This window comes from Python bivittatus, unplaced genomic scaffold (assembly GCF_059951505.1).
Source record: "Python bivittatus isolate LINGU-HERP-01145 unplaced genomic scaffold, Pbiv_v1 ctg000220_np1212, whole genome shotgun sequence".
NCBI classification, from domain to species: Eukaryota; Metazoa; Chordata; class Lepidosauria; order Squamata; family Pythonidae; genus Python; species Python bivittatus.
Genome location: NW_028277048.1, coordinates 20,973,101 through 20,990,639, shown reverse-complemented (window position 1 = coordinate 20,990,639; position 17,539 = coordinate 20,973,101). Strand labels below are relative to the sequence as shown.

At 40.0% G+C, this 17,539-nt stretch overlaps 1 protein-coding gene across 1 annotated transcript in view; it reads right to left on the bottom strand.

Moving 5' to 3' along the window:
• Nucleotides 1-7,833: 7,833 nt before the first annotated feature.
• The window catches only part of SLC4A8 (solute carrier family 4 member 8), an 86,900-nt gene continuing 77,194 nt past the window's right edge, over nt 7,834-17,539 (bottom strand). The window contains exon 25 of the mRNA XM_025167182.2: nt 7,834-17,115. The gene's annotated coding sequence lies outside the window, so the exon portion shown is untranslated. The remainder of the gene's footprint in view (nt 17,116-17,539) is intronic.

The window sequence follows — 17,539 nt, the reverse complement described above, 5'->3', positions numbered from 1 at the left end:
GAGCCAGAGATGGTCTATTGGTTTCAAGTGCTGGAAGTGGTATGAGAAAGGCATTTCCCATAATGTACGGATACATGGCTTACTCGTTAGATTGGGTGAATCTTTTCCAAAATGATCAGTAAAACAACCATATTAAATAGAACTGTTTGGAAAGAGCAGACTTTGTTCACAAGTTTTCAACATAATTCAAAGCTCTGTGTCTTTAGAAGACAATGATCAAATCTGCTTCACTGTCTTCTGCAGCCACAGATTAAAAAAAAAAAAAATGTAAAGGAAGACCAATAGGGAGATGAGTGTACTCTGGGCAATTCTTTGCGGAGGTTGGACTTTATTATTTTTCTTCCTGGGTTAGAAATTGCCAATTCCTCTGAATAGTACAAACATGAAATCAACTTCTGATCAACTACTTTGGTTTATCTATTGTGGAGTCTTCTGCATAGACTTGAAAGTCCAGAGTATTCAAAACTGGACTCATGAGCTTAGTGTTTGCAAGAACAATTTCACCTCACCTCTGCAATACACAAAAGCTTCAATTGTGTTTTCTTATATCCAGTCCTAAACTGGTAGGAAAGTTAAAAATGTGGTCCAATTCTTTTTCATACCTTTATCTGTTTGCCTGGCTTCAGAAGTTCTGATGAAGAAAACATGGTGGATTTGTGTATGTGGAGTGGTCATTGCAGCTTTACTCCCTGTTAGCTGGCAGATGATCTTGAAGGATTCAACAGATGAATCTAGGTATGAAGAAACTTTTAATATATTTGATTTGACTTGGGGGTATATGAAAGGAGGGAGGAATTGCAGACGCTTCAATGCTTGCCAATTTCCTACAGCAATCTTCCCCAACCTAGTGCCCATTAGACAGGCCAGTCTAGCATTCTCATAATTACTAGTCAAAATTAGCAATGATCACACTGCATGGAATCTAGAGGACATATTTTCAGTACTTTTTGGTTTGGTTCAAATTATTTTTCTAAGGCAAAATTATCATTTAAGATGATAGGAAGATGCTTATTGAGTGGCAAGGCCACTCCTCAGGCTAAATGAATAAGATTGGAATGTATGACAGTTGAAATACGCCTTATTGGAGGACATTAATTTGAATTCAGAAATTCATAAGAAATTGGCACTTCTGCCATACTTAGGCATCTTCTAAAGTCATCTAACCATTATGCCAAAATTACAAAAATGAGAATAGAGTTCACATCACTTCAGAGACACCTTGGTGATGCTATAAAGACATTGTAAGTCATTAGTGGGGAAATGTGTGACCTAGAAGCGGAAAATTTATTGAAGTCACACTCATACCATCTGTCCCCCATTCGAGCTTCTGTATATGTCCCTGATTTTCTGAATAGCTTTTCCACCCACACAGTGAATTGTACTTTCCTGACCTCTGCATGTAAGAGGTAAGTCTCTACAAAGAGAGTCAGAAATTATCAGGCTAGTTGAAAAATATGTGTGTTTTACACTCTATATAGAGCCAGTGGCTTGAAGTGTATGAAGGGTCTTCTGAAGAACTGTAGGGTCCAGCCATCGTCACACAGACCTGGGGAAAAACAGGTCTAGCCCTCCTGGCCACTGCTGCCACTTGCTCCTTAAGGACAAGCTGTAAGTCTAGGAAAATCCCCAATTGCATACCATTTCTATCCAAGGGAATGCAACCATATTCAGAACTAAAAGTGGAAAATTCATGGCAGTGGAAGAAACAGGAAAGCACAGCCATGATATCTAGTGAGATCTTATGAGAGCTGGCCAATTTACAGAATTCAACCTTTTTTTTTTTCATTTTAAAAAAGGTATTATTTTGCTATCGGTGAGCAGTGGGCACCAAGGTGTTGCAAGGACTGTGTGTCATAAAGTAGCACATATAAAAAAGAGGCAGGGCTTTGATCATGGTGTCACAACCACCATCTTGATATTTTGACACACACACACCCTGTGGATGCCCCTGGTGAGCACAATCAATAGTGCTGCAGATGTCCATTGACATCTCCAAAGAATATCATCAGTTATATCATATGACTTCATGGTTATCCTATGTACAAAAACCGATTGCCAGATGCTTTGAGGCTAGAAGATGGCTATGTACCTGAGAAATGCATGCCTCCTTTTTTATCTTTTTTGGATAGCTTCTTATGGCTTGGCTAGTATTAGAAATGTGTCATTGGCGTGCCACTGCAAGTGATGAAAATACTCTTCGGGGAGAATGCATAATGCAACCCATCCTTGGCTTTTCACTCAGGTGGCAGCAGTCTTACAAAATGAAAAGCGCCCACAGCTTTACTTCCGACATCAAACGCCATTCCGAAGGGACCTTCACCAGCGATTTTACCGAACATTTGGACAACATGAAGGCCAGAGACTTTGTGCACTGGCTCATCAACGCCAAACGTTACAGGTAGAAGATGGTGAACTTTTCCATCTAGGAAGAGTATCCATTTTCCATAATAATATAGTAATGTATAAAGTTAACTTATTATTCCAAACCATAGGGTGAGCAATTAAAACAGGAAATGAAGAAACAAATGCTAAAATTATATAAAATTAAGTGAATAGCCATTACAAAGTTACTTTACAAAGACAAAATCAACTTCATTTAATGACTCTATGAAGGAGGTATTTATGATGATCAGCTGCAGCTTGAGCAGCACCAGTCTCCCCAAGACAACCTTCTTCTCTGTTTTCAATAAGAATTCAGTTTCATAAATGGCTAGAATACTTTCTTTTTCAGAAGTGATTCTAAATACATTCAAGTACGTCTATATACATTCAGCAGAATTAAGGTGGGCAATATAGAAGATAGTGAGGGATGTCCTTTAAATTGCCATGTCTTTCAGAATAAGCAACTGATGGGTCTAAGAAAGATCATAATGCATCCAAGCAAAATGATTCCTGAAAATCATCTCTTATGTACAAGCAGATAATGACTGAATAGATAATGACCAACTCTAGTGATTGGTCAATGGATGGTTTGTGGTAGATTTATAAGTGATTTCTGACTGCCAGTTGTTTAATAGCAACAGGAAAAAGCTTTTCCTCATCTGAACTGGTTTATTGGAATCCTTATTGGTATTAAGTTAGATGTCTGATAGATTGTACTTATAGATGCAAGTCATTCTTGAATACAGCCCGCTTCCCTTGTCTCCTTTCCCTCCCTTGCCTCACCACACGATTTTTTATCTGTGTCTCCAGCATGTTAGGCTACAAACTCCATCATACCTGCCAAGCCTTCTCAACCCTTGTGTAAAATGATGGGAGCTATAGGCAAGTGTATCACAAGATCATCAGATTTGAGAAACAAAAGCCCCAGAATCAGATCAATGGTTTAATCAAAGGCTGATTTATTCAAACCCCACAGATTGATCTCCAGTTTCCCAGGATTGATCTGATTAACTCTAATCCTAATTCCTCAACAAAAGACAAACAAAACAAATTAAAAAAAAAAAAAGAACAGGAATGCATTACCAAAAAGGAGGACATTTGTGGGCATAACATGCAAATGCACACTTCCAAGACATCCCCCCATGTGATGCACTGTAACAGTATGTGGGAATGACGTTGGGAGACAGGGCTAAGAGACACAGCCAAGGGAATGGTCAGATAAAAGGTAGCCTAGCCCACAGCTGGGTAGCAGAAGGGGCAAGCAGCTCTAGTAAAAAGGGACAGGTGGGGGGGCGGGGAGAGATGTACTCTCAGACTTGCAAGATTTTGTTAATGTAACCTTACAATAAAGCAGAATTAGTTCATCTGGCTGTGTTTCCTGTCCAGTCTACCTTGTAAGGCTGACATCCATGGACCTGCTGATTCTGCCCTTTCTTTGCAAATGGCAGTTGGGAACAGCAAGGCCATCACTGCTCTTCTTTCTTATGATTCTTTATCTTTCAACAGGCCCTCGTCTGGACAAGCCTTCCCATATTGGAAGCCAGTCTCAAAAATGAATAGTGACCTCCTAACAGCTCTTCAGGATATAATATCCTGAATATCCTTTTCAGGGCAATATGTATCACCCCAAATTAGCCTTTCTATTTTGGCTATTTGGAATAGATGTAGTACTGTCAGCGGGCAACTCTTTAGCCTTCCACCTGGAATTAAGTTCCACTGAATGCAGGGTGACTTACTTCTGAGTAGACCTACAGTACATAAGATCATATCATTTTTGTTGATTTCATAGCCTTTGCCTCATTCTTCTTACAGCTCTACAAAGCGGTTCATTAAAGAAAAACCCATCTTCTTAGGCTATCCACCTGGATCTTTCTGGTTGAGGTAAGGCTACAGCATGTAAAATACGATGCTGCATCTTGATGCTTCTGGTAATTCATTGGATTCACATTTCTCTATCACAGTTTCTCAACCTCAGCGACTTTAAGATGTGTGGACTTCAACTCCCAGAATTCTGGGAGTTCTGGGAGGAAGTCCACATATTTTAAAGTTGCTGAGATTGAGAAACACTGCTCTGTCTGAAGGCCTCTGTCTGAGAAAAGATGGAAGTGCAATTGTGGAACAGGGGACTAAGACGGGAAAGTCCTAGGCTGACTTCCTTGCTTAGCTTTGAAGCTTATTGGATGATAGCAGCCTAGCTTTCAATTATAGTATCACAGCAAGCTGTGGTCATGTGATCACAATTTCTGACATTCCCTGCCAGCTTCTAAAAAGCAAAGTCAATGGGGAAGCCAGTCAGAAGTCACAGTCACATGAGGTCCTCACTTAATGACCTGGACAGTCGTTGCTTAACAATGGCAATTGGGACTGCCAGAATGTCATCACTAAGCGACGTGGTCATGTGATGTTCCACTTTTATGACCACATCACTTAGCAATGGCAATTCCAGCCCCAATTGCTGTCATTAACCAAGGGCCATCTATAGGGCTGACACAATTGTTTCCGTCTTTCCTCATTGGAGAATTGCTCAAATCTCCTAATCACCAATTCTATAATTTTTTTGAGGAGTGGTGCCCCAAACTGTTCCAAGTAGTCCAAGCATAGTCAAGTGTTCACCACCAGAAGTGATACATATTTATATTACTTGCATAAACCAGGAAAGAGGTATTGTAAAAATCTTTTATTTTAAGATTAAGATTGTTTCTCCCATACATCCAGTTCAAACTATCTGAAAGTATGGGAATGTTAGCCTTCGGGGTAGTCCAGAGAAGAAACACAATCAGGAGTACTAGCTCTATCTTTATTGTAAAGTTATATTAACAGAATCTTGCAAGTCTGAAAGTATTCCCCCCCCCTCTCCTTTTCCTCTAGGGAGGGTCCCTTCTGAAACATTTCCCATGCCCTCCCTCCTTCTATGGACTGAGATACCTTTTACATGCTGGTTGTCCAGTCTGTGGCTCTTCCTCCTGTCTCCCAAGGTCATGCTCACATACCATAACAGGGAGAGATGATGATCTAAATGGCTTTGCCCAAGGCAGTGCTACCTCACTGCCAAGTGAATAATAATTTCTCATCATTATTGTAATTTTTCTAATGTGCACTCAGTAGACCAAAGCAATTGCTATGGAACATCTCAGCTTCTTCCTGATCACAAAGCACAGCTTCTGATATCCTCACTCTGTCACTTTTCCCAGGTACAATTAAAAGGATAATACAGGAATTGGACATTCCCAGCTTCAATATTCCCAAGCACATCCAGCAATGAGAATTTTTGCTTCCATAATCTACTGATACTTTTTCTGTTCATTGTTTCCAAGCCAGTGAACCACAGATACTTCATTTCCTTGCTGCTAAAGGTATTTACAATAAATGTCACATTAAAAATGATTTATTTCAGTCTCTGCTTTTTTTATTCACTATGTATTTTGAGGGAGAGTTGGGTGTTAAGCAACTAGAGACAAGGGATTGATTGGACCAAACCCATTAGTGGAAAGAGTCCCTTTCTTTTTTAAAATACCATAAATGACTCAAAAGATATTAGCCTTTTAGATGCCACAAGAGGATAGTTGTGGTCAAGGGAAAATACCAGCCTTCTTGTAAATAAGCCATAGGTTCTGACTGCAAGCACCTGCAGGCTCAGCTGCTCTGTTTGAAAGGGCAGGTGTGGGGGCTGGAGAAGAGGGTGGAGGGAGATGGCAGAGGAGGAGGAGGACGAGGAGGAGACCAACACCAACAGAAGCCTTTGGAGGAAGCATCATCTGGAAGTAACCTTATCAAGGCTTGTATAAACAGACTCCCCCATCCTTCTATGCTGGTTCGCTGGGACCCAGCTCATTTTTCAGGTACAGAATAGAGCTGGTTCCTCATATTGGAAAGGTTTTCTTAGAAGGAAAGAAGGGGCCAGAGACTTTATGCTGAAGCTGGAATGCCACTGAGTCTTTCAGTGCAAAAGGAGGATAACAAGCCTCAAACTGCTGCAGCCTGACCCATTTTCTCCCTTGGTTTGATACCTTTTGAGTATTTACTTTTTGAGTTCTTGGCTTGGGCTGCTGACACTCCAAAGAGTCTGTTTTCATTTTCAACTCCTAATCCTGAATGCTTAAGGGTCTGGGGAGAATAAATTACAGCAGGTTTACTACATCTTTGGAGAGTCCAGTGTTTGCTGTTACTCACAAGTCAGCTCCCCACCTGTCTACAAGGAACTTTGCCACAGATGCCACAAGAGGGTATTTTTTGCTGCAACCAAAGAACATGTATAGCTTTCTTCCCCAGATGATGAATGCAGGATCACTGTAATTTTGCAAAAAGATGTAAAGAACAGAAGGCAGTAAGAAGAACCTCCTGGATCAAGCCGAGGGTCCATCAGAATCAGCTCCAGCCTTGACATATGCTCATTTTGGAATATTTTCTATGAGTTTCTATGATATTTTCTATATCCATCTAACAGTAATTGTCCAAGCCATATTTTGTTGGCTTCCCTATTAAAATCTCACAGGAGACATAGTTGAAGACTGTACTGAAGTCCAGGAATTGCATTCCTATAGTTAAACTGCTCACTACTGAAAAAGAATAGTTTTCAGTGAGAATGCATATCCTGTGCTCCCTTTGACCTAAGGATTTATCTCCATGGGATGGCACCTACTACCTCTTCTCACCTTGTTTTAAACTGGCTTTCCTAAGAACTAACATGCAGGTACAATTTCTCATTCTGCACTATTTGAACCCCAAGATGACGTGATCACTCCCGCCCAAAGTTATTGCTACCTCTTCAGGTAGCTCCTAGCTATGACTGGCGGACAGACGGACGGAGATAGATAGATGATAGATAGATAGAAAGATAGAAACCTTCCACAAAATGAAGCAGCCAGCAAGACCTCTTAGGAATTTTTAAGACCTTGCAATCTTGGTTGATTCAGTTACTATGTCTTTCCTTCCTGAAAGTTCTGTAATGTAGTCTGGGAGCACATTATCCAGTTCTTTCACCTAGCTTGGCCATTTATAGCACTACCCCTCCCATGTACCTCTTCCTTCTTTTCTTACAAAAATAGTTTGACTGGACCTTCACACTCCAGTTTCTGGATCCCAATACATGTGTGCAGTTTTTTCACATAATGCCACTCCTCCTCCTCCTCTTTTTGTCTGCCCAATAAAGAACAATGTACCTACATTCAATATTAAATAGGGAATCTTGGTAACCTGCCCCGTCCATAAGCACTCACTGGTCTAGATCAGCTTTTCCTCCAGAATGAAAACACTGAATAGGCAGGAAGCCTGCTTCATTGGAGATTCATAAAGGATAAAAAAAAGAAAAGATGACATGCACCAATCAGAAGACAGAAAATAATTGAAGCAGAGAATATTATTCTCCATATCAGGCCATGAACTGGTCACTGAAGACTTCCTTTATTAATAACATGCACACAGATTAAAAAAAATTAAATATCTCTCCAAAGTTATGCATTCATGGGTAAAAATATGTTGAGTATACAAGTAAAATAATTTTAAAATATCGTTTGGGAAAGCACTATAAAATTTTAAGACCTGTTTTAACGGAAAGCATTGCTTTCTGAAAACGACATGACAAAGAGCACACTTATAATAATATTTTAATATTTGAAGATTAACATACAGATCAATAATGGGTACAATTCTCAATCATCAGAGTGCTATCATCACTGACAGAGTTTGTACAGACATGAAGTGTAAGGCAGAATCAATGACTTTTACCATAAAACAACAAAACTATACTTGTTTAGATAACTCATTTCTGAGCAAAATTTCAGCAAATGTATTTCGGTTTCTACAGAACCAATAAGAGTCCATTTCCCCATTAGTACACATATTTACAATATGGAGCGTTTTTTTTAAATTACATTTCTTACAACAAAATAAATAGTTTTCTTTTATATCTAAAAAGAAAATAGTTTCTCTATTTCTACATGTAGTTGTCATAGGAGGAAGAAAAAATACTAGAAAAATGTGCCAGCACCTTTTCTTGGATTCCCCTCCTTCTTCAGTTAAGATTATGAAATTCTTCACAATTTTCAAAAATGCCCAACATGCTTTAAGAACTTAACCCAGATTGTATTATCTAGACGATCTGTCCCCAATGGGGCAGCTTCCCTATGTGTTGGAACTGCAATTCCCATCATCCCAGGACTCCCGGTTTGGGGGATATTAATCTAAAATGGATCAAGAACAGACCTCATGGATGTTCTGGCAGAAATCGGAGCCAGGTCTACAGCCCCTTGCAGCCTGTTAGCCTCCATTGAATGATATAAATCTCCTACCTCCAGCTAGCCTTTACAGTGGTACCTCGAGTTACGAGCGCCCCTCCTTATGAATTTTTCGAGATATGACCAGCTCCGGCCCCTAAAATTTAACTCGACTTGTGAACTCCACCTCAAGTTACGAACCGGATCCGCGGCCATTTTCCCTGCTGCCACGCGGTTGCGGCTTCCTGTGGGCGAGATCGCGGTAGCAAGGAGACGTTCGGTGAGGCTTGTGGTGTGTTTTGTGGCGTTTGGAAGGTGTTTGGTGTGCTTGTCAGCATGGCTCCAAAGAAAATGCAGAGCAGGCTTGGCAAGAACAAGGCTTTGAAGAAAAAAGTGACAATCGAACTTAAGAAGGACATTATAGAAAAGCACGATCGTGGTATTCGTGTGACTGATCTGGCCTTGGAGTACAAGATGGCGAAGTCGACCATCTCGACTATTTTCATGTTTTTGTGGTTTAAAAATAAAATGCATATGTTTCAGAACTGTTTAACCGTATGTATTTACATTGAACCTTATGGGGGAAATTTGCCTCGTGGTGCGACCAAATTCAGAGGGCGGATTAACCGTATTTACATTGAACCTTATGGGGAAATTTGCCTTGTGGTGCAACCAAATTCGGAGGGCGGAACGGATTAACTGTATTTACATTGAACCTTATGGGAAAATTTACCTCGAGTTGCGACCAACTCGATTTGCAACCAGAGTCACGGAACGGATTAAGTTCATAACTAGAGGTACCACTATATTTGTATTTCTCTGTTCTACTCTGCAGAAGATTGGAATAAAATTTAAAAATTACACTCTGATCACCGAAACTGTTAGGCATTCAGAGGCAGCAGGCTTGAATTTACCAACCTGCAATATTTCCTCTTCCCTGTCCTGTCCTTTCCTGCTCTACTTCAGTTCCCAAAGACTTAAGACTCCTTCTTCCTGCTACCCCAGATGAATGTCAACCCTCTGAGCTGAAAGACTATCCATCTGGATGCTATTTTTCCAATCAAATATTAATTCCCCCGTTTTTCCAAAAATATTTTGTTCACCAATAAATAGTGGGCATCTGCTCTAGATGATGTAAGCAAGAGACACAATAGACTTATTTCTCAGTGCTAGGGACTTTTCCAGTCCTGTGGTTTATGCACTTCTTTAATTCAGAAAGATCCCAAGTATCTGGAATGATGGATAGCTCCACAGATCCATCATGTAGCCCCTTTCAGTATTATTCCAGAAGAGATTGTTTGGTATGAATCTAGCCATGTGTTAATTGAGGTTGCTGGTATTTTACTTGACCAACTAATAAAGCAGTGCTCTCTCAATAACTACCACAATCCATCCATTAACATATCTTCTGCCTTAACTATGCCCTTGCAGAATTCCATCTTGACACTGTCCACAACCCATTCAATTCCGCCTTCTCCTCTTAGCTTCTAATACAGGTAGTCCTCACTTACTGACCGCAATTGGGACTGGCAACTCACTCCATCACTACACGATGTGGTCATAAAGTAAAAAGTCACATGACTGTGCCCAACTTACATCAGTTTGTCAGTTCCATCTGTGGTTAAGCGATTGACCATGGGTCATTAAGTGTGATGTCATGTGACCAAGACTTGTGACTTCCTGCTGGCTTCCCCATTGACTTTGCTTGTCAGAAGCCAGTTGTGAAAGTTGCAAATGGCCATTACATGACCACAGGATACTGTAACTCTCATAAATGCACACTGGCTGTCAAGCGCCTGAATCACGATCATGTGACTGCAGGGATGCAGTGATGGCCACAACTTCAAGGATCAGTCATAAACCTCCTTGTTCAGCACCGTTGTAACTTCAAATGGCTGGGAAGGTCACAGATAGCGATCATGTGACCATGAGACACTTTGACCTGCATAAATGCAGGCTGTTGTCAAGTGCCCAGATCACAATCATGGGACTGCAGGGATGCTGCAACAGGCATGACTTCAAGAACCAGTTGCAAGTCTCCTTTTTCAGTGCTGTCATAACTTTGAATGGTCACTAAACAATTGGTTGGTAAGTGAGGACTACCTGTATTGCTCTGCTATATCCTACCCAAGTTCTACCAGCTTATCTTACAAGGCCCTTCAGAATGTTTAGACACCAAAGCTGAACATTTTCCTTTTAAGAGTATTCTTAAATAAGATACCCTGCCACAACTAAGACAAACTCCATTATGAAAATTATGATGCAAATGATTTGGACCCTCTACCAGACCTGACTCTAGGAGAGGTGAGGCAGATTTGTCTTGCTCAAATCAACAAATCCTTTGAAAGATGCTTTTCCTTCCCACCTGATAATTACTACTGGGTTCTTTTCAAAAGTTAACACAACTCATGGGAACATCAGATTATCCAACTACTGAAACTATTTTATCAGGTTGAGTATATTTGATATGAAATGGGTTTCATCCATAAATGGGTGATAATTTTTACTTTATATTAAATTAGGCAATATAAATTATTTGTAATTATACTGTAATTGACAGTTGGCCAGGTGAAATGCTGCCTCAATTTTTAGCAATGCTTCTCTCCCACTGCTCATTGAAAGAAAATTCACACTGACCCAAACCAGTCTTCAGTGGCCCCCAAAAAGCATATATCAAGAGTGCAGGTCTCCAGTTTCACCATTAACATAAGAAATCAAAGCATTTTTGAACTCTAAAGACCAGCATTTTGAACAACCTGGGAACAAGATTTTAATCAATGGATTTGCTTTGTGATATCATACCCAAACCAGACAACTTGAATACTGCGCTTTAGAGCAAAGACAAAGAGATTTATAGAATGCTAAGCTCCAGGAATCCATTCCAAAGTTAAAATTGTGAAAATCCAAGTACAGAGTAAATAATTCCTTTACTTCCTCCTCATTGCAGCAAATTATTCATACCACCATATTTTTGACAAAGTGACCTTGGAACACACATGAAGGACAATTCAATGCCTACTTTCAATAATTCACCAAGATTAAATCTATGATGACCTTTGCTCTGAACCCTGTTGATATCCCTAGCAGTAGTAACTCACACCCTTGACACTTCTTGTATACATTAGTGCAACACACTCCACGTTGGGCTGCCTTTCAAGACTACTTAGAAGCTGCAGTTGGTGGGTGAGAGATGCTTCCTGAATATAACAGCACTATTGGGAACTCTGCCTTGGTTACCAAGATGCTTCCAGAGACAATGGAATGTGGTGGGGTTTTTTTACCTATAAAGCCTTATAAGCTTGAAGCTCAGGTATCTGCAGGGCAGAAATGTATTCTGATGAACTGTGTTAGCCATAGGATGCATCAAATCTGATGGAGATAGCATTTCAAGATGTCTTTTTAAAAACAAATTTAACTCATGGGGATTTTTGGATGTGGTGATGAGAGACGCTGCTACAAAGCTTAAATTTCTGTGACTCCCTTTTTTCAGCAATGCAATCCATCAAATAGAGAAACCAAACATGTCTTACTGAAGGACACCTGGGTCATTGTTTGAAAAGTATTGTCTCTTCATATATAACTAATTTATAGGAAGCTTGCAGGTGGTATGCTGTGTCAGTGATCATATTTGTTCAAGACAGTGTTATTCATCCCCCGAAGTTTTAAATCTGTTTCGTTCTGTCTTAATTCTGTTCAAGTTGACACTATTTTATTATTCCCTCTAATTATGACTAGGTAAGTAGAAGAATCTGTATTGTTTTAAATATTAATTTTAATATAGCTTCCTTGTTACTAATATGTGACATGATTTATATACTTTTGTTTTAAAATCCTCAACATTTGCATTTTGCTGTAGTTTTTTGAGGGAGGATTGTCATTTCCATGCAGTGGTCATTTTATTAATAACCACACTTGCATAGGGACCATATTGTGAATTCCACCCATAACATGCTTTCTGAAGGTTACATATGCCTATTAGCCTCAAAAGACTGGAAACTCATGGCATACTGTTAGATCGTCTCACACCAATCCACAAGAAGCAATTGCTTCATTCTTCTCTGTGTTTGGTAGCGACATCATAAGGATTTGAAATCTTCTGAAATTTCCCATAGTGAAGCAGCCTAAAAGATGAACCACCAAAGAAATGAGCTTACAAGATGACATGGCCCACATTTTTACAGTACGGAGTATAAGGAACACAGAGCCAGCTTGGTTTCCAAAGATGGCAGTCCACATGGAAGCGTGGGATGTAAGTTTACGTAACTGTGCTTGTTGGTCTTTTTGCTAGCCTCACTACATCATGGAAGACATAATGAACAGTCATTGGACTGCATCAAGGCTGCAGGCCAGAATGGATCATCTAAGAGAGAGGAATGCAGGAGGTGGTGTCTCCTAGTCCCTAACAGAGGCAAGAATTCATGCTATGAGAGGAAGTAAGGAAAAAGTAGTTTTGTTTATTGCCAATCACATTGTTCATCAATGCAGCTTTTCAGTTTAGTTTTTAAGCCTTAATTCCAGGTACTGGAGCTAAAATGCATAAAGAAAATAAATCTATTCTTTCTGCAAACTTAACCATCCAACACCTTAGACAAGAAATAGCAATAAGAAGAGATTCTAAGAAACAAACAATGAGGTTTAGCTTACCCTGCTCAAAAATAAGCTACACTGAGTCCAAGAGATTTATTCCCAGGCAATTATGCAAGGCAATCTTCTTCGGCATCATAACATACCAGGTTCCTGGCTGAGAACTCTGGGAACTGAACTTTAACGCATCTTTACACCATCAGGTTAAATGTTAACACAGAGAATAGCCACATAACACTTCATGCATTGCCTTCAATGGAATTGTACTGCAATGTATACAATGTGTTGTACACTAAAAAAATAGATACGTATCTGTACTTCTTAAAAAGCCTGTAAAATATTTATCTTATTCTCCAAAAACATAAATTCCCATTTCAACATGGTGACTGCACTCCAGAACACAGTGAACTCTGAAGGAACAGGGGTTCAGTGGGGGTTATTTTCAAGCCATTTCCCTTAGGACTGTATGCAAAGTGTGCTTTCATATGTATCGTTTTGGTCCTTTTTGTTCTGAGCTGCCTTGAGCGCTTACGTATGTGGAGGTGAGAGGTTAAACGTTCTACGACCACCACCACCAAGACCAGGAAAAGCAGTGGTTTAGAATGGACTGTAGGGCAGGAGCGGGCAATCTCTTTTTCTGAACACAGCCATATTTCTAGGGAGGTAAACTGTGGAGCCCACACGATGCTAGTGGATGGGACAGAAGCAAGCTCTGCATGGAATTAAAGTCATCTGTTTTCTCTGAATCCCTGATCTCCTGTTTTATCTCTATCTCCCTGGTATCTTCTCTCTCTCCTTCTGTCACTCCCCCACAACCAAGCCGGCTGTGAGGACAGGGAGAAATTGCTTTTGCCAAATAATTTTATTACCTTACGTCTTTTAAACTTTAACTTTTTTGAAATTAGACTGAGGACCACAGAAAATTAAGCCAAGGACTGCAGATGGCCCAGAAACGCAGATGGTGGTGGTGGTGGTATTTTTATCGCTCACTCCTGCTTTACAGGATGAATGGGTGAACATGAACCTTAAGCTATTTTAATTAAAATGAAAGTGTCCATGGCTATGTTACAAGTGGTATTAAAAGAGAATATCAAATTCTGTTTCTATGGGCATTGCTAGGATGGCATGCGCAGTGCACTCTGACATCTGTTTTCCAGAGGAAGGGCTGGCAAAAGGAATCAGTCTTTTCCTTGATTCCTTATGAATATCTCTAGGCTGCAAGCCTTTATCAGATTCATGCTTGTTGGTCTGCCAAGGCTCGTTCGCTCTCTGATAACTCTTGGGAAGAGTAGCTTGGTGAGGAAACCAGGAGCCCCTGAACAGAAAATGCAGCATTCCCTTCTCACAAGTCTACAGTTTAAGGTTCTTTAAATGGAATTCTTAGATCAGTTTTCCACCAGTCAATTTCTTTGGTTTCATAATGGCTTCATGTGTCACGTGCCCCCGCAGTATCAAAGAATATTCTTAGAAAAGAAGAGAGGATCCCTTTCAGAAAAAAGGCTGTTCAGAAGACACGAGGAGGTGTTGCAGCTCGGCTGGAGATCATCTCCCTAAACCCACATGGGCTAACCACCTCTTCATCTCCCTCAAAAAGACCAGACTAGCAATTGCAGATAACAGGGGAAGAAAACAAAATAAAAATAGACTTTATGGTACACCCACATGAAATGGAAATCAGGACAGATATGAACAACTTGCTCTAAGAAGTCAGTATGCCAGTTTTCTTTCTTTTTTCCTCTTTCAAATGCACTTAAAAAGAATCAAACTTTAGCCCTGACTAAAGAGCTGAGAGCCAACACCATGCTGCTGTCCTTCTAAGTCAACTAAGAGGTAGTGTAGTATGCGTAAGTGCAATACAAGCATCTATTATCTCTCTTCATCTGTGTGATAAAATGTAAATCTGACCCTGGTAATAGGAAGGGATTAATGAACTGTAAAGGGAGGTGGTTCAGAAAATATTACTCAGATGTGAGAAAGAAGGAAACATGAGAAAGAAACCCAAAATAACACACGCACACAAAACCAATTTTGTTTGCTGTAAGATGTAGTACAAAGAAACTCTGATGGGTTTTCAAGATTCTGTTCTGATTCTCTAGAATAATAAAGAGTATTCCTGAAACCTCTGTTGCTCCTATTTGCTGACTTTGCCTACCTCAAAGGGCTGACAAGCTGTGTAAGTGCAGGATCCCCGGAGATAATGGGGGAAATTCCTACTTGCTGCAGACACTGGTTGATTTGTTTGCTGAAAATCAGCCCATGGGATGCCTCGACACATGCCAACAGTAGCAGCCAATCCATTATTCTTTGCCAATTAACATTTGGGAAACCCAGATAGACAGACATTTTATATTTTGCAACTTGAAATGGCTCACAATGACTGGGTTTGAGAATCCCAATGTCCTAAATGATCACAGAAAAAGGAATGATCAAGTATCAAATTTCTGTTTAATACCTCAGCGATTTTACTAATTTCCAAGAGAAACTGAGGGAGCTGCCTATGTTTAAGTCTCGGGGGAAGGAGAAGGACAGCCATCTTTGTAACAATAAGTGGAATTCTGACTGTGATTTCTACCAATTAGAACTTAGAACAGATTAACTCCTGTAAATGATAACTATTTCTTCATCGATGTTCTTAACGTTTGAAACGTCCTATTGATCTTCTTGCAGAAAGGCATCTTTACCCTCTCCAGATAGTGAAGTGCGTCACAAAGGAAAAGGCTGCCTTATCACAGAGGGCAGGCCATGGAATAGGATCTTATGGAACCAGAAGGCAGATTCTGATTGAAGGAAAGGGAAAACTTCCTAATGGTAAGGGCAGTTTGAGAGATTATTGGTGGTGGACTCCCCTCCATTGGATATCTTCAAGCAGAGTTTACTGAGCCAGCTGTTATGGAATTCAGGAAGGTTGGATTCCTGCCTGAGCAAGAAGGTTGAACTCCAACTCCAATTCTGTGGCTCTACAAGTATTTTCTTTTTTTTTTTTAAAGTAAGATTCCTGGCATGGGGTGCTCCTCTGGAAGCGAATCCTTACTGAAGCAAACTTTGAGTAGATATTATTTTGTTCACTCCTTGAGCTCTAATATCTATTTTATTTTTGCCCACATATTGTCTTGGTAGCAAGTACCCATCAGATTGGTGCAAACAGTGACACTGACAACAATTAATCACCTTTCCCTCTACTTAGGTCATTTGCACTGAGGTCAATGGCTTGGTGAAGACATGAAAACACATTAACAAAGCAACATTTACTTAAATACACATTTTTGTAAAAACTCCTCACAAGATTAACTGCCAAATAAACAAGGAGCCAAAACAGAATTTAAGAAGCATGATTAGGAAATAAAAATGGGGGGAAATACATTTCTCCCACTGATTTGTAATCATTTATATTGTGTCAGCTCTTATCAATTGCTTGTGTGGTAACTCAGCTACATTTTATTATTGGATTTTGCAAACAACATCCACATCTGTAAAGTGGCACCCAAAAACAAAACAAAACAAACAGAAACTCAAAATAGTTGTGGCATAATGTCACTGTACATTCCGAGTGGAAACCGTTAAACACACACTGGAAGGGAAAAAAGTAAATTTACAGTGGCAGCAATCTCTGTACTACTAAGAAATTGTAACACAGCAAATATGCACGTGTGTGTGCACACACAAGACAGGCTTTAACACTAGACTTCCACTGCCTTGCTGCTCAGAAGATAATTGGGATGCCCACTGAAGCACACAAGGGATAATCAAAACACTTCTCAATGGCTTTAATATGAACCCAGTTACTTGTATGAAGGAAGTACCAGGGCATTTAGTCTGCCTGTGACCTTCTCCACTGCAAAAATATTTTCTCTCCTTGGCCTGCACACCTTGGCTCTTCCCTGAGTCATCTTCATGTGCCGCGAGCTCCTTGTCCTAAGCAGAGTCCCAAACAGCCAAACTGTAAATCAAAAATTGTCATTAGAGATACCAGCCCTGGATATCCTGAAGGCATTTTCCCATATCTTCTATTTTCCCCCACCCCAAGTTTAAAACAAATGAAACAGGTTTAGAATTTGCTTATCATGATTGTCTAATAATATCCCTTGCATATGGAGATAGTCTGCAAACATCTGCTTCTAGAAAGTAGTTTCTATCACTAGTCAAATGACTGGTCTTCCTTTATAAGTTGCATGTAATAGAGCTATTGGCTTGCCATGTTACACAGATGGTATTGTGATTTTGTGGGCATAAATTGACTAGAATCAGTTCACAGTAGTAGCTGATTGGAGAGGGGTGGTAACAATTCTCAGCATACCATTTTTAAACTTCCTCCTTTATATATTCTTTCCTGAAGATTGCAGGTAGTGAGTTGAGACTGCCCT